The sequence below is a fragment of the Tachyglossus aculeatus genome, assembly GCF_015852505.1.
Source record: "Tachyglossus aculeatus isolate mTacAcu1 chromosome 12 unlocalized genomic scaffold, mTacAcu1.pri SUPER_6_unloc_2, whole genome shotgun sequence".
NCBI classification, from domain to species: Eukaryota; Metazoa; Chordata; class Mammalia; order Monotremata; family Tachyglossidae; genus Tachyglossus; species Tachyglossus aculeatus.
Window position 1 is genome coordinate 3,367,860 of NW_024044829.1, and position 18,800 is coordinate 3,386,659.

The following is an 18,800-nucleotide window of genomic DNA, read 5'->3' on the forward strand; positions in this document are numbered from 1 at the left end:
AAGTGGCAGAGATGGTATTAGAACCCACGACCTCTGACTCCCAAGCCCGGGCTCTTTCCATTGCGCTACACTGCTTCTCATGTGTGTGATAAAGGACAAGACAAAAACAGTTTGAGTTGGTTGTTGAGTCCTGCTTTTATAAACTTCTGTCACTACTCTGTGGCAGGACCTATAGAGTTGTATTTCAAGCAAGGGGCTCGTGCTATCTAGTTAGTCATGAGGAATCCAATTAATTGTCCCCTCCATGAGACAGGAGAATCCTGTCAGAATGGAGTCAGGCGGGGAACAGAAATTCTGGAAGGCCAGAGAATATTTGCAACCAATGGGGCCAGATTGTTAATGTTAATAAGATTTGTTTATACCAGATTGCATTACCTATTAGGTCCTCAGCTAGGGAAGAAATGTATTGTGATGATCTTTAATGTACGACTCCCCCAACTGCTCCAGAAAGGTTAGTTAAATAGGAGAGGGGACAGGGCATCCTCAGGAAAATAACTTGAAAATCAAAACAGACTGACTTACCAGGAACAAAGCCTATGCCAATAAAAAGTCTCTGATCACTCCCACAATTTGGGGCAAGAATCAGAGTTATTCTCTCCCACAGAGACTGAAGACACAGGGCCTGATTTCAGTGGATGTTTTTATGCTTTTGGCTGCCATTCAGCTCCTAACAAGACCCAGTGGACCCAATTTCCTGGCTCTCAAGCTTACTTCAAAGGTACAGTAATTGCACCTCATTATCATGTAACTTTTTAATCATGCCCAGTGGACAAGGCTATTAAAACCATCCCATTGGTAATTGCATCTCTACAGTTGCCTAGGAGATGAATAAATTATAAAGTTGAACATTTCTCAGCCTGAGACAACAAACCTGTAACTATAAACTCCCTGGATTTCTGTTGGTCCTTTTTAACTAAGGACAGTAGTGATTATCTTGAACACACACACACACACACACACACACACACACACACACACACACACACACACACACACACACACACACAGTTTTTTGCTTTTTTATGTGTTCAGAAATCACTTCCAGTGAATTCCTAAAGCATCATTTAGTAATAAGCTAGATAATCACTAAATGGTATAGATCTGTGACTGGAAACTCACAGAGAAAGAGTATGAAATAATAAAAATAATAACAATAGTAATAATAATAATGGTATTTGTTAAGCACTTTGTAGGTGTCAAGCTCTGTTCTAAGCGCTGGGATAGATACATGGCAATCAGGTTGTCCCACATGGGTCTCAGAGTCTTAATCCCCCTTTTACAAATGATGGAACAGAGTCACAGAGAAGTTAAGTGATTTGCCCAAGGTCACGCAGTTAAGTGGAGAAGCTGGGATTAGAACCCATGACCTCTGATATCCTAGCCCATGCTCTGGAAATAGGAAACAACTCCAAGGAATAGAACAAATGATTGCAGCCAGTACATTTGTGCCTCCAGTTTCCTCTTTTGACCCCAAAATTCTTTGGTTCCCCTACTCCCTCTCCCTTCTGTGTCACCTATGCATTTGAATCTGGTTCCTTTAAGCACTCGATATTCATCCAACTCTTAGCCCCGCAGAACTTACGTACAGATCCATTATTCATTTTAATGTCTTTCTCTGTCTCTAGACTGTAAATTCTTGACTAAAAGCTCCTGGTAGGCAGGGACTATGTTTACCAACTCTGTGTTTTTTGTATTCTCTCAAGAGCTTAGTATAGCACTGTGTGTACAGTAAGTGCTCAATACATTTCAATGACTGATTGACTGATTTCACCTTTGATGATTTCCTGGGTGGAAATATAAAACAGTCATTGCTAGCAAATCACTGAAAACCGGCCCTAGTTTCCACCCTACAGGAAATAGAAGGCCTACCAAGACACCAAAAAGCATCATTTTCACAATTTCATTTTTTTGAATGCCATTTGTTAAGCACTTACTCTGCATCAAGCACTGTTCAAAGAGCTGGGGTAGATATCAGATTTATCAGGCTGAGCCCAGTCTTTGTCCCACATGGGGTTCATGGTCTAATTTGAAAGGAGGAGGACTGGGGGATTTAATCCCCATTTTACAGATAACTGAGGCACAGAGAAGCTAAGGGATTTGCCCTAGGTCCAGACAAATTAAATAAGGTGACAAAAGAGTCTTTGTTATGTTCTTCCTGACATTCCAACAACCAATTTTTTAGCTGAGCAGAATCTATGTCTGGAATCTTCAAAGATTACAGATTTTTTAGTGTATGATTTAATGTTGTGATCTAGACCACTAACAGCAAAGCCATAAGTAACTCAGGCAGTCATCCAACAAGGTTCCCTGAGGAACCCTCCTAGCTGGTCAACCCTAGTTTGCTGGCAGTCCCTAACACTGTTTTCTCTTCTGTTGCAACAGAGCCAATTCTTTCCATATTGCAAAATGCCATGCTGGACTCTCTGCAACAACTGGATCCCAGAATTCAGGAAACCTTATCAGCAACACAAGCAGTGCTGCCTAGTGGATAGAGCAGGGACCAGAAGAACCTGGGTTTTTATTCCAGCGCTGCTACTTCTCTGTTGCATGACCTTGGTTAAGTCACTTCACTTCTCTGAGTCTCAGTTACCTTGCATGGAAAATGGGAATTAAGACTGTGAGCCCCATGTGGGATATTGACTGTGCCCAACCTGATTAGCTTGTGTCTACCGCAGCACTTAGTACAGTGTCAGACACACAGTAAGCTCTTGTCAAATACCAAAATAAATGAAAAACTGCACTAATACCAGCTCCAAAGAGAATCTCTGAGGAGCTACTTGGGGAGGGTGACATGCTCAGTTTAACACCATTGGGCCAAGTATACCAAACACAAATTGTTAAACAATCAGCCTGATCATTTGGATGGAATCACCGAGATATTTTAATACAAGGCAGGGGTGAAGATATTTTTAATCAATTTACATTACATCACTTAGAACTAGCCAAATTATGCTGGATATCAACTCCCCAAGGTCTTGGATTTGTCACATTCCATTTCCTTTTTTTATGACTCTTGTTAAGCACTTACTTTGTGTCAAGCGCCGTACAAAGCACAGGGCTAGGTACAAGATAATCAGGTTGGACACAGTCCCTGCTGTCCAATGTGTGATTCACTTTCTAAGGAGGAGAGTGTAGGATTTACTCCCCATGTTACCGATGAGGAAACAGAAATACAGAAGTTAACTTACTTGCCCAACATCACATGGCAGACAAGCAAAAGAGTCAGGATTAGTACCCAGGTCCTCTGACTTTCAGGTCTGTCCTCGTTTTACTAGGCCATAATGCTTCCGATTTTATTCTTATAATCCTCCAAGAAGGGAATGAGCATTGTCATATTCATTAGCCAGAGGATGGCCAGAGAGGTTAAAGGTATTGCCAGAAGACACAGGCAGGTCAGTAGCTGGGGGATGGACATAGAACATAGATCTCCTGACTTTCAGATCTATTTTCTTTCCACTAGAGCCTACTTCATTTTTATTCTGCATTATCCTGAGGAGAATCAATTGGGCTTTAAACATTTTAACTGGCATCCATAGAATTATTAGAAATTTTTTAAATGGCAGCAGGCAGTGTGAATCTTCAATGCAGCTGGCTTAGCAACAGATAAGAACCTCCATAGCTGAAAATGCCACTACACTTCCAACACCCCCTCCCCCCCTTCAGTATCCATTGGTCCAAAGAGCCACAAAAAGGGATTAGAGACCTGCAGATCATCATCATCATCATCATCAATCGTATTTATTGAGCGCTTACTATGTGCAGAGCACTGTACTAAGCGCTTGGGAAGTACAAATTTGCAACATATAGAGACAGTCCCTACCCAACAGTGGGCTCACAGTCTAAAAGGGGGAGACAGAGGACAAAACCAAACATACTAACAAAATAAAATAAATAGAATAGATATGTACAAATAAAATAAATAAATAAATAAATAAATAGAGTAATAAATATGTACAAACATATATACATATATACAGGTGCTCTGGGGAAGGGAAGGAGGTAAGATGGGGGGATGGAGAGGGGGACGAGGGGGAGAGGAAGGAAGGGGCTCAGTCTAGGAAGGCCTCCTGGAGGAGGTGAGCTCTCAGCAGGGCCTTGAAGGGAGGAAGAGAGCTAGCTTGGCGGATGGGCAGAGGGAGGGCATTCCAGGCCCGGGCGATGACGTGGGCCGGGAGTCGATGGCGGGACAGGCGAGAACGAGGTACGGTGAGGAGATTAGCGGCGGAGGAGCGGAGGGTGCGGGCTGGGCTGTAGAAGGAGAGAAGGGAGGTGAGGTAGGAGGGGGTGAGGTGATGGAGAGCCTTGAAGCCCAGGGTGAGGAGTTTCTGCCTGATGCGCAGATTGATTGGTAGCCACTGGAGATTATTGAGGAGGGGAGTAATATGCCCAGAGCGTTTCTGGGCAAAGATAATCCGGGCAGCAGCATGAAGTATGGATTGAAGTGGAGAGAGACACGAGGATGGGAGATGAGAGAGAAGGCTGATGCAGTAGTCCAGACGGGATAGGATGAGATGCAGATGACATAACTATCCTCTTCTCAATGTTGTTAGTAAGGTACTAATCGCTGCATTTTTTTTCATCATAGAAGATGTGCTTTTAAGCGTTCCTTTCTGGGAATTGCATTACAAGTTTACCCCTGGCCTTTCTTTATTCAGAAGGTTGGGCATAAAATTGAATAGAGATCCGTGGATGGGGAAATTGTGACTGATGTTGAAACAATCACTCTCTCGGGATTTGAAAAACAATCTGAGATGCAAGTCATCCTCTTTAGAATGCTTCTATTTATCTATTTTAAATTTTGGAGAGTCACGTAGTGATCATCCATATCAGAACTGTTTCACATCTTCACAAACTCATGCACTTTTTCCTCAGCAGCGGTAGGACATGAGGAGGAGGAAGAGGAGAGGAAAAGCAGGATGAAGAGGAGGAGGAAAGGAGAAAAAGCACTATGAGAACAAGGAGGAGGAGAAGGAGGAAAAGGAGGAGGAAAAGAAGGAGGAGGAGGAGGACTGGTAGTACTAAAAATAATGGCTTTTGTTATGTGCTTACTATATGCCAAGCAGTGTTCTAAGTAAATACAGGGTAGTCAAGTTTTCCCATCTGAGGCTCACAGTCTTAATCCCCATTTTACAGATGATGTAACTGAGGAACAGAGAAGTTAAGTGACTTGCCCAAAGTCACAGAGCTGACAAGTGGCAGAGCTGGGATTAATACTCACGACCTCTGTCTCCCAAGCCCGAACTCTTTCCACTAAGCCACACTACTTCTGAAGTAACATTTAATAAGGGCTGACATGGTGAGGTGCACTGTATGAGGCTTTTTGGAAATATAGAATTAAGACGTGACCCATTCTCTGGTTACAATGTGCTTACACTCAGCAACTTGGCACTCAACATCCTTTTTTCCTCTACCATTGTCCAGATCCTAATTAATTTCTTATTCAAATAGAAAACCATTCCCTACACTGGGTTTTTTGGCCATAGGTACTTACTCTTGGCTTAGTCTGTAATGAGTGCTTCCTCCTGGACTCGATATGCTCTGACAGTTGTGTAGCCATCTGTTGTTGTCTTATCCTGTCAAGTCATGTCCTACCCATAATGATGCCATGGACACATCTCTCCCAGAACGCCCTGCCTCTACCTGCAATCATTCTGGTAGTGTATCCATAGAGTTTTCTTGGTAAAAATACAGAAGCAGCTAACCACCACCTCCTTCTGCGCCATAAACCTGAATGTTCACTCTCGCCTCTCTACCTTGCTGCTGCTGCCCAGCTCAGGTGAGTTTTGACTTGTGGCAGATTGCCTTCCACTCCCTAGCCACTACTCAGCCTAGGAATGGAATGGGTATGCCTCTGTTTGACTTTCCCTCCCCTAGTTGAGACTGGTAGAATACTGGAAACTCTCCAAGTGTGACCCTGACTGGTGAGGCATCTATAGCCCACTGCTTTTTCCAGGCTTTATGTCCCAAATCGTCTGCAAATGGCTGAACTCCATCTCATTGAATCGAATTCACGAACTCCTTAATCTCAGTAGGCTAATGGTCTCTTTGCTATTCATCATTTTTGCTATGAAATCATCACACTCTTGACACAACCCTATGTAAGAGCCTACAAAGAGCCTATGATTCTCCCAGACTAAGCGCCCCCCATTTCCTCTGCTCCTCCTCCCCTCCCCATCACCGTGACATTCTTCCTCTACTCTACCCCCTCCCTGTCCCACAGCACTTGTGTATATATGTACATATTTATTATTTTATTTATTTTATTAATGATGGATATATAGATATATGATTCTATTTATTTTTATTGATGCTATTGTTGCCTGTTTACTTGTTTTGATGTCATTCTCTCCCCTTCTAGACTACTAGCCCATTGTTGGGCAGTGATTGTCTCTGTTGCCAAATTGTACTTTCCATGCACTTAATACAATGCTCTGCACACAGTAAGCACTAGATAAATACGATTGAGTGAATGAACGAATACAAAGGAAAAATAGGGCTTAACTCACATCTTCTCCATCTCTTATCACTCTACTCTCTCTGCCGTCCCAACAATCTTTTCCACTGATGCCCAGCATAAAGTCTTTTCACTTTCACCTCGCACTCATGGGGTGACACTATTGTAAGGGACCCTGTTTCTTCATTTACCTACAACTGGATAATATCACTTCCCTGCCAGAATGATTAAGGAGCTTCTGTGGTTTATAATGAAGTCATTCCCATTCTGAATCATTTGCTATACAACCTGAAGAAGAAAGACAGTAAAAAAGCTCTCCCGAGAGCAATGAAGAGAAAAGTCTTTTCTCTAGGGACACTTGTCTTAGAATGCTAAAAAAAAATGGAATTGAACCATCTTTCTGTAATCATTAAATTCTGCTGCTTAGAAAATCTCTCCTGTTTTGGAGAGCTTGCTACTTCTCTATACGTTGTTTGTTTTCAATATGGACTATTTGGCCACTGGAGTGTGGGATGTCTTCTTGTCAGTCTCTGCTGGTAATTTGCTTCAAGCAGCGCAAACGGAATTGATGAAGTTGCTGTATATACTGTCCATGTGGTGTCCCCTCTTCACGGTCATTCAGTTGTATTTATTAAACACTTACTGTGTGCAGAGCACTGTACTGAGTGCTTGGGAGAGTGCAATATAAAAATTAACAGACACATTCCCTGCTCACAGTGAGATTACCGTCTACAGGAGCTTACAGTCTAACAATACTGTGCTGACAATTGCACCTCAGATATCAAATCTTTGCTGGCATCCCTTTCTTTCCAGAGCCAATGTTCCAATTAATCAATCAATCAATCAACCAATAGCATTTATTAAGCACTTACTCTATGCAGAGCACTATGCTAAGTGCTTGGGTGACTATGATATAACAGAGTTGGTAGATATATTCCCTGCTCACAATGAGCTTACTTTCTAGAGGAAGAGAGAGACATTAATATAAATGAACAGATTACAGATATGCATATAAGTGCTGTTGGGCTGAGGATACATAAATAAAGGTTACAAATCCAAGTGCAACACTCCAAATGCTGAACAGCTCAAGCCTATGCATCTAAATGCATTGCCATCAATAATGATAGTGTGTATTTGTTAAGCACTTACTTTGGGCCAAGCACTGTACTAAGCACTAGGGTAGGTAGATGGTAATAATAATGATAATAATAATAGCAAATAACATTATTATTACTATTACTGTTAATCACTGTACTAAATGCTGGGGTAGATACAAGGTATTCAGGTCAAACACAGTCCTTGTCTCATGTGGGTCTCACATACTAAGGAGGAGGGAGAATAGTTATTGAATCCCCATTTTACAAATGGGGAAACAGACACAGAGAAGTTAATCAATGATATTTATTAACTGCTTACTGTGTGTAGAGCACTCTACTAAGTGCTTGGAAGAGTTCAGTTCAATATAGTTGGCAGACAAGATCCTCTCCCTCCAAACGTTTACCATGTAAGGTAATAATAATAATAATTCTGATATGTGCTTGTCTTGTCTTTTGCTGTCGAGTCAACTCCAACCCATAGAGGCACCATGGACACCTCTCTCCCAGAATGACCCACCTCCATCTGCAATAGTTCTGGTAGTGGATCCATAAAGTTTTCTTGGTAAAAATCCAGAAGTGGTTTACTATTGCCTCCTTCCATGATGTAAACTCGAATGTCCACCCTCGAATCTCTCCTGTGCTGCTGCTGCCCAGCACAGTGAGATTTGACTTGTAACAGATTGTCTTCCACTAGCTAGCCACTGCCCAAGCTAGGAATGAAATGGATATGCCTCTGCTTGACGCTACCACCACCCCCATAGTTGAGACTGGTCCAGTATTGGAAACTCTCCAGGTGAGACCCAAAGAGGGATTGGTATGTGCTAATCTCTAAGCACTGAGGTGGATACAAACTAGTCGGGTTGGACACCATCTCTGTCCCACCTGGGGTTCACAGTCTCATTCCCCATTTTACAGATGAGGTAACTGAGGCCCAGTGAAGTGAAGTGACTTGTCCAAGTTCACACTGCACTCAAGTTACACAGCAGGCGAGTGGTGGAACTGTTATTAGAATGCTTTCTGATTCTCAGGCACTTATGCTCTTTTCATTTGGCCACTCTGAACAGCATTTGGTGAAAGCCTGCAACTCAGGGAGCAGAATTAAGCTGCCCGCCATCAGTGGATAGCATTTCGAGCAGGAGTTAGGAAATTGGACCTTGGTTGAAGTACGATGTCAGTCTTTTTCAGACTGTCAGCCCAAAGCTTTCAGGGGTTCATCAATGAGAGTATTTGCAATCATTGTCTTTGCATAAAGGCCCTGCAAATTCAAGAGTCCACCTCCTAGGAGATTCTGTATGTAGCTGCCAAATTCCATATTTAGTATGTGTCACTCAGCAACACTGTGAATCAATCAATCAATCAATCAATCACATTTATTGAGCGCTTACTATGTGCAGAGCACTGTACTAAGCGCTTGGGAAGTACAAATTGGCAACATATAGAGACAGTCCCTACCCAACAGTGGGCTCACAGTCTAAAAGGGGGAGACAGAGGACAAAACCAAACATACTAACAAAATAAAATAAATAGAATAGATATGTACAAATAAAATAAATAAATAAATAAATAGAGTAATAAATATGTACAAACATATATACATATATACAGGTGCTGTGGGGAAGGGAAGGAGGTAAGATGGGGGGATGGAGAGGGGGACGAGGGGGAGAGGAAGGAAAGGGCTCAGTCTGGGAAGGCCTCCTGGAGGAGGTGAGCTCTCAGCAGGGCCTTGAAGGGAGGAAGAGAGCTAGCTTGGCGGATGGGCAGAGGGAGGGCATTCCAGGCACGGGCGATGACGTGGGCCAGGGGTCGATGGCGGGACAGGCGAGAGCGAGGTACGGTGAGGAGAACAGTGGTGGAGGAGCGGAGGGTGCGTCCTGGGCTGTAGAAGGAGAGAAGGGAGGTGAGGTAGGAGGGGGCGAGGAGATGGACAGCCTTGAAGCCCAGGGTGAGGAGTTTCTGCCTGATGCGCAGATTGATTGGTAGACACTGGAGATTTTTGAGGAGGGGAGTGATATGCCCAGAGCGTTTCTGGACAAAGATAATCCGGGCAGCAGCATGAAGTATGGATTGAAGTGGAAAGAGACACGAGGATGGGAGATCAGAGAGAAGGCTGGTGCAGTAGTCCAGACGGGATAGGATGAGAGCTTGAATGAACAGGGTAGCGGTTGGGATGGAGAGCAAAGGGCGGATCTTGGCAATGTTGTGGAGCTGAGACCGGCAGGTTTAGGTCACGGTTTGGATGTGAGGGATGAATGAGAGAGCGGAGTCGAGGATGACACCAAGGTTGCAGGCTTGTGAGACGGGAGGGATGGTAGTGCCGTCAACAGAGATGGGAAAGTCAGGGAGAGGACAAGGTTTGGGAGGGAAGACAAGGAGTTCAGTCTTCGACATGTTGAGCTTTCAGTGGCGGGCAGACATCCAAATGGAGATGTCCTGAAGGCAGGAGGAGATGCGAGCCTGGAGAGAGGGGGAGAGAGCAGGGGCAGAGATGTAGATCTGGGTGTCATCAGCGTAGAGATGATAGCATCTATGCAATGGTTAACACCATTTGTGACAGCAAAAGGTGTCCTTTAAACAGCTTTTATCCAGAACTTTGACTGCCATTCCAATAGTGTGACCATATGCTGATAACAAATTTGGGAAAGCCAAACTTGAGCAGGATGACCTCCAGGTCTTCAGGATTTACAAAATCAAAAGAGGCTTTCCCTGGTCAATGAAGACCATGTACAGGGCCTATTTTGAAAGAGAGGAATCAAGGTCAATCATGCAAACCATGAGAAGCAGCATAGCTTAGTGGATAGAGCACAGGCCAGAGAGTCAGAAGGACGTGGGTCCTAATCCTGGCTCTTGCACTTGTCTGCTATGTGACCTTGGGCAAGTCATTTTACTTCACTGTTCTTCAGTTACCTCATCTGTAAAATGGTGATGAAAACTGTGAGCCCCAAAAGGGACAGGAACTGTGTTCAACCTAATTACCTTGTAGCTTATTACACCTCTGCACTCAGTACAGTGCCTGGCAGATGGTAAATTATTAACAAATATCATAAAAAAGTAAAAAGTCTCATTTTTCTGTAATGCAGAGATTACAAGCTCATAGAACATTTCAACAAAGAACATTCACATGATAGGGTATGTCCCAAGTCTGCTGCCACACCTGGGGTTTATCTATTTCATCCAAAACATCGCATTTTCTCTAAATTGATTAATGTATCCGAAGAACATCCCCAAATTTCCTAATAGTGTCCTATCCAAAAAACCTAGAGAAATCACACATTTTGGAGAAACAGAGTGCACTTGGGTCTATCTTGCTCTGAACTTTTGTCTTTGAAAAACTTTCTCATATACTTACTTTGGAAATGACCCATGTGACCAATTTAATCCCGGCCTCTCTCAGAAGAAACAAGGTTTGTTTGGTTACTAACTTTCTGGTGGAGAGATGTTCTGAGGCTCAAGCGAGGGAGAGGCTGTCAGCACTGTGTTGAACAGATCAGAAACTGACACTGTCCAGAATCCTTATAAATAATGCTGGCGTGATCTTTACCTGGAAATGGCTAGTGCTGTTTTGGATTCAATCTGAATGTTTTATTTGCCCAGGGATAAAGGATAGGAAAGAACATGAAAAATTTATGACTGAAATTAAATCAGATGATAAAAGATTTAAATCAGAGGGCTTTGATACTTCTTGGGAACTAAATCCATTTTGTAGCAAAGGAAAATCTGCAATGGCAAACTAGTAGAGAGAAGTTTCATGGGGAATGTTATCAACTTCCTCTGAATAACGTGATTCTTGGAGGGATGCATTTTCTTTAACCCCACAGTGATAATTTAATGCTCACAAATGGGCAACAATTTGATATTATATCATATTAGTAAACTTAAAAAAAACCTTCTGATGGCATCCTTCTCTTTTTAAAGAACATCAAAAAAATTTCCTTTAATATATGGCATTTTTTATACTCATTCTCCTTTTGGAAAGATCCCATTGACTAAGGAGAGTTGGAATTTCAAGTAGACCCTTTCCTTAACTCTGTCATATCACCTAATCAGAATTGGCAACCACTATAAAAGGTAAGTGATTATGTCTCTGTGATTATGTCTCTGCTCAGTTACAATTCTGTGGTAAAAGTTGTATGATTATATACTGGTGTCCTGGAAAGTTTACATAATAACTAGGCTCCTAGAGTTTTGTAAAAAGTCTTGAAACGGCAACTAAAATATAAATTAAAGTTAAACCCCTTAAAATTTCTTCATGATGTATCCTCTCTGATTCATTTAAACAAAAGGACAAATTTGACGTCAGTAAATTGAAAATTTGAGGAAGAAGGATAAACATAGCTTCACTATAGAGATTTTGTAAGTTTTGTAAGTTTTGTAAGTTAGTAATCGCACCATATGTGTGATTTCTAAATGAAGTAATTCTTTTTTAAAAGTTCAGCTGAAATTTCCAGAGTGAGCTTCAGAGTTTACAATAATACAACTTGTATGATCATCATCATTATCAGTGGTATTCATAGGGAGCTTACTAGTTATAGAGCAATATACTAAGCGCTTGGGAGAGTACAATTCAACTGCGTTGGTGGACATATTCCCTGCCCACAATGAGCCTACAGTCTACATGGGAAGACAGACATTAGTATAAATAAATGATTCGCTGTATGTAATTTAAAGACATATATATATATCTATATCTATATCTATATCTATATCTATATCTATATATATATATATATATATATATATATATATATATATATCTACAGGAGGTAGATCCCTCTGTAGATATATATATATATATATATATATATATATATATATATATATATATATATATATATCTACAGGAGGTAGATCCCTCTGGCTCTGCTCTCATAATGGAAGTTGTGTTGAGACATGAGAAGGGAGAATATCGCTGCCACCCTGAGTTCATCGAAGATAATAATAATAATAATAGTATTTGTTAAGCACTCACTATGTGCAAAGCACTGTTCTAAGCGCTGAGGAGATACAAGGTGATCAGGTTGTTCCACGTGGGACTCACAGTCTTCATCCCCATTTTACAGATGAGGGAACTGAGGCACAGAGAAGGTAAATGACTTCCCAAAAGTCACACAGCTGACAATTGGTGGAACCGGGATTTGAACCCATGATATCTGCCTTCAAAGCATGGCTCTTTCCACTGAGCCACGCTGCTTCTCAATAATAATGATGGCATTTGTTAAGCACTTACTATGTGCCAAGCACTGTTCTAAGTGCTGGGGGAGATAAAAGGTAATCAGGTTGTCCCATGTTGGGCTCACTCTCTTAATCCCCATTCTATAGATGAGGTAACGGAGGTACAGAGAAGTTAAGTGGCTTTCCCAGAGTCACACAGCTGACAAGTGGCAGAGCTGGGATTAGAACCTATGACCTCTGACTCCCAAGCCCATGCTCTTTCCACTGAGCCATGCTGCTTCCCAGAATTTAGGTCCCACCGAGATTTGAACTCAGATAGCTGGATTCAGAGTCCAGAGTGCTAACCACATGTGTGGAATCCCTGTAACAGGGCCGCAAAATAGCAAGGAATCAGCGACAAGATGGTGTCAGGGCTATACGGATGGTCTTCCCAGGATTCTTTGAGACATACTCTCCACTCTTTTAAGCTCATGCCTGAGGTGTTTCTTATATGCCTGAGGCTAGCATCTAGAGATAACAGCATTGGACTGTATGTCAGTAGACAGAGGTTCCATTCCCTGACTCATCACTTGTCGCCTTGTGAACCTGGGAGAGTTAATTAACTTCTCTATGCATGAATTTTCCCATCTGTAAAATGGGAATGAAATACCTGTCTTCCCTCCCACTTGGACTGTGAGCCTCATGTGGTACATGGACTGGGTCCCATTCAATTGTCTTGCATCTACCCCCAGCACTTGGAACCTAGCAAATGATTAATAAATAATAATCATTTTTAACATAGGCTGAAACCTGTTGAAAGATGAGAAACCAGAAAAAGTAAGTCACAAGAGGAAATAGAGGGAAGAATTGCATTCTAATCCCTTTTGTAAGAGTAGGAGTTCAAAGGGTGGGTAATAATAATAATAGTATCTGTTTAATGCTATGTGTCAAGCACTGTTCTAAGTGCTGAGGTAGACACAAGCTAATCAGGTTGGACACAGTCCCTGTCCCACGTGGGGCTCACAGCCTTAATTCCCAATTTACAGATGAGGTAAATGAGGTACAGAGAAGTTAAGTGAATTACCCAAGGTCACACAGCAGACAAGTGGTGGAGACAGGATTAGAATTCAGGTCCTCCTGACTCCCAGGCCCGTGGTCAATCCACTAGGCCATGTTTACCCCCATGGCCATCTTCTGTCCCCTTTCCACACAAGCACACACACACACACACACACACACACACACACACACACGCACACACACACACACACGCAGAACCCCTTTGTGGTTGTGGGAATAGGTGAGAGAAAATTGAGTTATTGCAACATTGTTTCAATTCTTTGCAGTTGTTCAATGACTCTGCAGGATCGAAAGCATTCTCCATTCAAAGTGAACATAAACTTCTCCCATCGCTGTTGCCCAAGAAGGGAAAACCTGGGCTTCTCTGACTTCCCTCTATCCAAGCACAGATATCTAAGCAAATGTGATCTAATAGCAGTATCCCTTCCTAAGTATGTTTCTCTATTAATTCTCCTAATATCCCCCAAACTGTAGGAATATTTTTCCCCTGAATTTCAATATTCATTTCTCATTAGAGGAGAGATGCTGATGCCACTGGCTACAGGAAATGATACAGGAATGGCCGACTTCATCCTCATGGGCCTGACGGATTCTCCAAGAACCCAACTGGTCCTTTTCATGGTATTTCTCCTGATCTATATGATTTCTGTGGTGGGGAACCTAGGGCATATCCTGATAATCCAGAAAGACTCTCAGCTTCACAGCCCCATGCATTTTTTTCCTGTGAGGTTTGTTCTTTGTTGATCTGAGCTACTCTACAGCCATTACTCCCAAAACCTTGGGGAGTTTATTAACATCTAGAAAGAAAGTCTCATTCACTGGCTGCTTTGCCCAGATGTATTTTTTCATTTCTTTGGTAGGAACAGAATGCTTCCTCCTCTCTGCAACGGCTTATGATCGTTATGTAGCTATCTGTAACCCACTGCTTTATTCCTCTGTTATGTCCTCAAGATTATGCATATGGCTTATGGTTGGGTCATATGGAGTTTCTTTTACAAACTCCCTGATAAATCCTCTGTTCATAGCTAGGTTGCCACTTTGCAACTCTAATGTAATTCACCATTTTTTCTGTGATACCTCACCAATATTGGTTTTGTTCTGAACAGACACACACAACACAGAAATCATGATCTTTATCTTAGCTGACTCCACACTTGCAATGTCGCTGATAACGATTGCAGTCTCATACATGGCTATTATCTCTGCCATTTTGAAGATCAGCTCCACTGTGGGAAGAAAAAAGCTTTCTCCACCTGGGCTTCCCACCTCATGGGAGTCACCATCTTCTATAGGTCTCTAATCTTTACACAGTTAAAGCTAAGTAAACCTTACTCCCTGGGTAAAGACCAGGTAGCTTCTGTTTTCTATACCATCGTCGCCCCCATGTTGAACCCCCTTATCTACAGCTTGTGAAACAAAGAGGTGAAAAATGCTATGAGCAGAATGATTCATCTGTGCCCTATAATGATGTGGCCAGAAGCAGAATGACAGGCAGAAGTCACCCGCTGGAGAAGGAAGGGGAAGTTATCTGGGCAGAGATCTTGAAGGAGGGCTCTGGTCCAGGACTTCAAGCCCATACTCTCTATGTGGCCTCCTCCCTCACCGTGGGACTTCTCTTTCTCGGTCTCTTCTGGAGCTCCTGCCAGTGTGGCCCAAGCAGGGTTCAAACAACTTTAGGACCAGCTCCCACCCTTCTGACCTCCCCTGGCCCAAAGCATCAGGGAGCTGGGGCAGCCTCATCACTTCACCCAGTCCTAGAAAAGAGAACACCAGCAAGGATCCTCAGGTCAGAGCCCCCATCTCTTCAGCCTTTCATTCATGCATTAATTCATTCATTCAGTCAGTCATATTTATTGAGCGCTTACTGTGTGCAGAGCACTTTACTAAGCGCTTGGGAAGTACAAGTTGGCAATATATAGAGACGGTCCCTACCCAACAATGGGCTCATAGTCTAGAAGGGGGGGACAGACAACAAAACAAAATATATTAACAAAATAAAATAAATAGAATAGTAGAATGCTTCACTTCTTGGTGCCACAAACATGAAAACCCATTCAACTCTTCTAGAAGCCCATTAATACACTGGAAGAATTAACAAATGACTGCCTGGAAGACTCTTAAGGTCATAAAAAGAAAGCACTAGATTAAATGTAAAAATATCGGAATGATTAGATAATTTTCCAAATAGATAAATAAATTTCTCTTAATAAATATTTTTCTCCACAAGTATAACATTCCCAACTCTTGTAGACACCTTCCTTCTCTTCTACAAGACTTCTTTCCTTCTGGGTCCTAGGCTGCTGCAATTTGGATCTCAAACACCTTCCCCCTTGGTACCCCATCTGTCAGTCTGTCAGTCAATCACATTTATTGAGCACTTTCTGTGTGCAGAGCACTGTACTAAGGACTTGAGAGGGTCCAATATAAGAAGCACACTCCCTGCACACAACAAACTTACAGTCTAGAAGGGGAGACAGACATTAATATAAATAAATAAATTACAGATAGGTACATAAGTGCTGTGGGGCTGGTAGGAGGGAATGAATAAAGGGAGCAAGTCAGGGTGATTCAGAAGGGAGTTGAAGAAAAGGAAACGAAGTTTTAATGATGGAAGAGATGTACCTTCAATAAGGTTTTCAAATGGGGGAGAGTAATTGTCTATCAGTTAAGAGGAGGGAAGATTTTCCAGGCCCAGAGGCAGGATGTGAGCAGTGAGATAGATGAGATCAAGGTACAGTGAATAGGTTAGCATTAGAGGAGTGAAGTGTAGCTAGGGGCCCTCCACCACCACTCCACCACCTCCGGAGGAGGTGGGGAGAGAGGAAGGAAGAGGATAAGGAAAGTGCTTAACTTTCTCAGTGGCAAATACCACAGTGAATGGAAAATTGGAGGCTTATGGTTCAGAGTTAAACATTCATAAACCCCATGTATAGCATCAGCATAATGATACAACATATACAGCATGTTACAGAATATTGTAATGAGAAAGGAATTCAAAATAAAATACTCAGCCAATCAATCATATTTATTGAAAACTTTCTGTGTACAGAGCACTGTACTAAGCACTGTACAAAGGGCTTGGGGTAATACAATACAACATAATTGGTATTCCCATTCCCTATCCACAATGAACTTACTGTCTAAAATAATGAAATAAAATAAAATTAAAACCCAAGAGTCCATTTCACATAACACTTCAGGAATCCTCAACTTTCAATGGGAAAGATATTTTAAGGCATATTAGAAAGTGTAATACAGAACCCTGGAATTGTTCGGAAAGTTCTTTTTAGCAGTTCATTCAAATCCTATTTGTTCTTTAGCTCTGCATTTAAAAGATCCATATCTAAATCCTAAAGACTTGACCTCTTCTGAGTTTCCCTATCTCTCCCAACTCATGATTTCAGTGAGTGTCTCATCTTTAAAATTATGAATAAATACCTGTTCTCCTTCCTACATAGACTGCTAAATTCCACTCCATGTGAGCTTGTTGTGGACAGGGAACCTACCAAATCTGTTGTATTGTACTCTCCTAAGTGCTTAGTATAGTGCTCGGCACACATTAAGCACTCAATAAATACCACTGAGGATGATAAGGAACAGATCACCCAGCCCCCCCATATCCAGCCCAGACTCAGTGTTAGCCAATATTTCCACATATTGGGCAGAGATCTGCAGACATGCCTGAGAACCAGTATGGCCTAGGGGAAACAGCACACACCTAGAAGCCAGTAAAGCTGAATTCTAATCCCAACTCTTGCCACCTCATCTGTTGTGTGACCTTGGGCAAATATTTCCCTGTCCTTAAATTTCCTCATCTGTACAATGGGGCTCAATACCTGTTTTCACTCCATCTTAGACTATGAGCCCAAAGTGGGACAGGGTCTGTGCCTGAAATGATTATCTTATATTTACCACAGTGATGCATGACACAGAGTAAGTGTTGAACAAATACCCCAATTATTATTTGGTTTACTGAATACAAAATCAATTTAATTATGCTTTAATAGTAGTGTTCTATTTTCATAAAGCTACAAAATATTTCCCAACATTCCTAGCCTCTCCCATCTCCTTCTAGACTGGTAGCTCCTAGTGGACAAAGAACGTGTGTACCCAATCTATTGTACTGTACTCTCCTAAGTATTTAGTACAGTGCTCTGGACACTAAGTGCTCAATAAATTTGATTGATTGATTGATCTCCCACGACATCCCTATTTTGTTTTTCTCTGAACATGAGCACACACTTGTTCTCAGGCCATAGTTCGCCCTATCCTTGCAGAGGATCAGCATGGCCTAATACATAGAGCATGAGCCTGGGATTCAGAATCTTAGCTCTGCTATTTATCTGCTGTGTGACCATGGGCAAGTCACTTGACTTCTTTGTGCCTCAGCTACCTCATATGTAAAATGGGGGTTAAGACTGTGAACCCCAAGTGGGACAGGGACGGTGCCCAACCCAGTTTGCTTGTAACCACTCCAGCACTTAGAGCAATGCCTGGCACACAGTAAGAACTTAATAAATGCCACAGTTATTATTGCTATTTGAATCCAGAGAGAGGTTTACAACAGGTTGCATTTTATTGTCTGGGGCTGGATTAAGTGGGGCAAAAGGTTTCGGTGGGGCAGATTGCACTAGTTTATGAAATAGCTCCTCAAACTCCATGGAGTAACTGCTTTTCTTGGTTTATACTTAAAGGACCTGTATTCCCTGACTATAGGTTCCTATTCTCTGGACTGAGAAATGAACAATTAATCCCTACTAGCCATCTGCCTAATAGCTACTGGGGACTGTCATATAGGCTGTCAAAATCTCAAGGGATTGGATCCCTACGTTCCTGAAAACCAATATAATCACTCCTACCTCTTCAGAACAAGAATGTGGGAGCCACAGAGGGGAGAGCTTTCTTTCTATTTTCATCTCCAGGTAATCAATTGTACAGGATGAAAAAATATTCTCTGTCTAGACCCGAGAGTTAGGATAATAACGATGCTATGTGTTAAGTATTTACTACGTGCCAAGGAC

The 18,800-nt window shown here is 42.1% G+C and overlaps 1 pseudogene; it reads left to right on the top strand.

The window, feature by feature from the left end:
- The first annotated feature begins 216 nt into the window (after nt 1-216).
- On the top strand, nt 217-15,267 carry LOC119921266 (annotated as a pseudogene).
- The last annotated feature ends 3,533 nt before the right edge of the window (nt 15,268-18,800 follow it).